This window comes from Coptis chinensis, chromosome 6 (genome assembly GCF_015680905.1).
Source record: "Coptis chinensis isolate HL-2020 chromosome 6, ASM1568090v1, whole genome shotgun sequence".
Classification (NCBI taxonomy): domain Eukaryota; kingdom Viridiplantae; phylum Streptophyta; class Magnoliopsida; order Ranunculales; family Ranunculaceae; genus Coptis; species Coptis chinensis.
In genome coordinates this window covers 66,365,723-66,370,569 of record NC_141461.1, presented here as the reverse complement: position 1 = coordinate 66,370,569, position 4,847 = coordinate 66,365,723, and the positions used below count along the sequence as shown (strand labels likewise).

The 4,847-nt window shown below is 39.3% G+C and overlaps 1 long non-coding RNA gene across 1 annotated transcript; it reads left to right on the top strand.

Annotated features, from left to right (window-relative positions):
- The first annotated feature begins 204 nt into the window (after positions 1-204).
- On the top strand, positions 205-3,777 carry LOC147494027 (uncharacterized). The gene is made up of 2 exons (XR_015198763.1): positions 205-344; positions 3,591-3,777. It is a non-coding gene; the product is annotated as an uncharacterized LOC147494027 (long non-coding RNA).
- Positions 3,778-4,847: the final 1,070 nt, after the last annotated feature.

Below are 4,847 nucleotides of genomic sequence, written 5' to 3'. Positions count from 1 at the left end.
AAGGGGGAAATCCTAATAGGCTCATCTAGTTGGGGGGGGGGGGTTAATAATACTAGTGTAACGCCCGTATTTTTTAAATACGTATTTTTCTATTTAATTAATTAATTAAATTCTTTTATTTTCAAAATTCGTCGGATCGGACTCGGGATACGTGGGCCTGGTTTTTGGGCCCGAGTCGGTGTTGGGCTTGGGTTTCGGACCCAAGTATATAAACACATTGTTCTAGAAAATAGGGTTCCTGGAGAATAAAATATTAAAAATGGAGGCAGAGAGAGAAGTTGGTTTGCTGGAGAGGTGGAGCGCGACGGTTCGGACTACGGAGGATTCGTCGGGTTTTAATTCAGGTGAGTAGCTATTTGGCTATTTCACCGGATTTATAGTTTTCGCATATCTGTATACTGTTTAATATTTCTGTTTTACTGTTCATTATATTTGTTTTGATTCGACGTCGTGTTGTCGAGTTGGTATAACTCTAGTGATTTCGGATTTGTTTTTAAACCGCCGAACTTGGTTAAAATTGGGTAAACCGTCCGGCTTCCGACTGAGCATCAATGGCGCCCCGGCCCATCACGCGGTTACTTGATATCTTGTGGGGGCTAAGTGATTGCTATGGGTTGCTAGTCTCGTGGTTAGCATAGAGTCGCTGAAGCTCTCAAGAGGCGCTTAATGGCCAACGCCATTACCGGGATAATCGAAGGTTTTGGTTTTTGTTTTATTTGTCGTGTTTGAACTGCGATTTGGTATTGGGAGTGGGTGTATGGATTAAATGGTTTGTAGTGATGGACCGAAGTGTTGTGAAGTGGGAGAAAGCTTGAACCCGCCAATGGCGCATCGCCATTACCGTTTTCAAGGATTTGTTTTGGTGCTTTTTAAAATTGTTTAAACCGTGTTTTTGTAGGGTGGGTTGAGGGATGATGTTTGGTGGTAGTAGGGGATGGTTGGGGTTGTCGATTTGAGCTTGGAACAAGCTCTAATGGTGGCCTAAATTCCGATCTAGATTTAGGAATAGTTTTGGATTGTATGATTTGGAGTTTTGCCTTTGTTAAAGTTGGTTGGGTTTGGATGGGGAGTCGAACCGACCGGATGAAAAGGTGAGATGGTGGCGGCGCCGATTTGGTGGCGGTGGTGGAAGAGAATCGATGAAGGAGATGACACTCGTTCAATCGATTTGGGCTGGGCGAAGCCTTTTTGTTTCGGTTTGGGCCTTAGCTAGTTTAAGTGGTTGGGCCATTTCATTTTTAAGTTGTGTTGGGCCCATTTCTATTTTAAGTTGTTGGGCCGAAATGTTTTATTGGCTTGGCCGAAATTTCAATGGTGGTTGGACCGAAATTTCAGTTTAGTGTTAGTTGTGGGTCGAAGTTCTATTCCGATTTGGGCCAAACTAATTAGTTGTTGTGGGCCAGTTCAGTTTCAGGTTTTTGGGCCTAAACACTAGTTAGTTATTGGGCCGGATTAATCCTTTGTTTCGGACCAGTTTCATATTAAGTTTAGTTTGGGCCTAGTTTAACTTAAGTTTTGGGACCAGTTCTAATATTAGTCTATGGGCCCGTTTCCTTTGTTTTGTTGGGCTAGTTTCAGTTTAGTTTTTGGACCGAACCACTTAACTGTTTTGGGCCAGTTTCTAATATTGCTTGGGCCAGTCCATTGGACTTAAAATAGATCTATATGGGTCTTTCAATGTTTAGACTTTCGGGTTCTAAGGTTTGGGCTTGGCCAGTTGGGTCCGAACCGTGACCTTGGTCATGAGCCCATGAGTCATGCACCTTTGACCTTAGCCATGAACTACGGCTATGACCCCGAACCTGTCGAACACGGAAACGACAGTTTGACTTTGACCATCGACCATTGCCTTTGATGGTTGACTTTGACCTTTGACTTTGACTGTTGACCGTTGACTTTTCCAGTTTTTCACATGTTTGTTTATATGGACAAATATAATAATAAAATATTGTCGATATGGTATAACTTGGTTGGTCATTATCTAATTTAGATTTGACGTGAGTAGTGTGTAAAGCTTATATATATTGGGCTTTGATTGTGGACTGTGGACTGTTTAATTGTGTTACGTTTTATGTTGTATATTGTATAGACAAGTCATAAAATAAAATGCTGTGGAAGCCTGCATATTTGGTTGTCATTATCTAAGAAAGATTTGACAGTGATGTTGTGTATTTTTGACACGTGACGATATTGAGATGTTAGGAGACTTTATATTCCTAATACGTTATAATAAAAATGTATGTGATACGTTGAAGCATTGTGACATGATATAATATGCTAGGATATTTATATTAAGGCAATATCTTGGAGAAATGTATATACACTCCATTATTTTATATGTGAGATGCTACTATGAGGTAGCATAGTATTGGTGAATATTTGCCCACGGGAGTGTGGTGTAGTGCAATAATATATTGGCACGTGAAAGTATGAAATTGGTTATTAGATATAATCGAGATATTTCTAAATATTGTGGCTTAGTGCAATAAGGTAATTGACCTGCACGTGATATAGTTTATGAGTCATAAAATGTATGACACCGAATAAATTACGAACGAAAATCCTAGAACCCGACTACCACAACTCATGTGATCCGCCTGTGTGGCGATTTGATATATAAGATGTTGATATATAAGATGTTTGTATATATATGAGATGTTGATTGACCCATGTGTTGGGCAATCATAGCCTAATAGTGGCTTGATATATAAGATGTTGATATATAAGATGTTACGCCAGATATATATGAGATGTTGATTGACCCATGTGTTGGGCAATCGTGAAATTTAATAGTGGCTTGATATATAAGATGTTGATATATAAGATGTTGTATATATATGAGATGTTGATTGACCCATGTGTTGGGCAATCATAGCCGAATAGTGGCTTGATATATAAGATGTTGATATATAAGATGTTGTATATATATGAGATGTTGATTGACCCATGTGTTGGGCAATCGTAGCCGAATAGTGGCTTGATTATTCCGTTCACAAAATAGAACGAGACGCGCGATATTTTATGCCGAATATGGGCATTACTTATATAATGGCTTCCGTGTGAGGATTTACCTGGTGTGCGGCATCCCGCCAGGGTGGTTACACACGGAGTGGTACATTATATAAGGGGAGGCATGTGGATGTACATGTTCGGCGTTGGGTAGCGATTGTGGTAGCCAGGGAAACTAGGTAAGACATAGATACGACGTGAATTTTAGGGACACGCAAAGAAAACCTGAAATAATATAATTATGGTAATAAGATTGGTTGGTTATTGGTTTAGTTCGAACCTAAGGCGCCTCGATGGAGGAACTACATGCCTTATTTATGATGCGTATAGTTTGTTGTGTGGTTAGTGGGAAGTTAAGGCGCCTCAGTGGAGGAACTACCTGCCTTAATTATTGAACTTAAAGATGTTGTATTAGTCGTGGAAAGTTAAGGCGCCTCGGTGGAGGAACTAACTGCCGTATGGATTGTGTATATATAGGTATAATTATATGTTGTATTTTAGAGCTACTCACACCAGCATTTTTATAATGCTGACCCGATTTGCATGTTTGCTTATCGGGTGTGTTCATTCAATGAACATAGTTGATAAGTTTTGACAGGTTTAATGTTGAAGAAGAGTGGTTGCTGCTTGTGGTTTGCGTTAGCATTGCATTTCAGGATGTATTTTGTTTTCCCTTAAGGTGATATAGATTTTCAGTCTAGACAATGTATTTGTACTTTCATTTGTAATTTTAACTAAGGAGTTATTGAAAAGAGATTTGTAACCTAATCTTATTTGTAAATTTTTGTAATGAAGAGGACATTTGTTTAATTGAAATTTTTATTGGTTTTTAATTATCCGCATATTTTAAACTGTTTATGGGTTTTTGGGAGTTGAGAGTGCGTCACACCTCGGAGATCGAAGAGTCGGGAACAAATAATGTTTTTCCGAATTCTGTCGAAATTCGGGGTGTGACAACTAGTTAACCCTTTTTATTTGGAATTTGGTCGACATCAACTAGTCATCCATTCTATATATCAACTTCAACAAGTCTTCTCAAACATCAACAAGTCTGGAATTACTTACTAAAGAGAATTCAATCATGGGGACCAATTCTTGGGCGAATGGTTGTGAGATAACTTAAGTTGAATTATGATCCAGTACTCTAATTTTTTGCCGCTTCTAGTTAAAAAGTTTGGTGCTTTTTCTTGTTATCTTCTCAAACATCAAGAACCCTTCCGTTTCGGGTAAAATCCTCCATTGCTTAACAGTGTGAGTTCCGAAAAGCTTGGGGACACTCTATTCTCAACCCTCATGTTTTCCTTTATCTCGGGTAATATCCTACATTGATCTACAGTGTTAGTTCTGAACAGGAAACATACAAAAGGAAGCCTCTCTTTTAGAATTTTCTCTAGAATCTCTTGCTAATCAATATGGCTATTCCACCTTTTGGATTGGGAGTAGGATGACACCAAACCTCATACAACACCACCAATGTTGTTGAATCTTTAGCCCAAGGCGCAAGAAGGAATGAGGCAGCAGGACCAACTCATGGTACCTATGCAAAAAAAGTCAAGTCATGGATGCAGCATACTGTGGATGTCTCCACCTTGCCTATGCCGTCAAAAAGAGGAGACCATCCATCCATAAAGATACCTCTGACAGTTGTTGAGAAGGGCATTGAAGCTTGCAAGCTCTCTCTAGTGGTCCAACATGACATGAACCAAATGAACATTGAGAAAATCAGATTGATAGTCAGCACTAATTGGGGTTTAATGGGGAAAGTAAAGGTGACACCTTTGGGTAAAGGGTATATCCTTTTCAGATTTGAAGCTGACGAAGAGTATAACAAAGTTTTC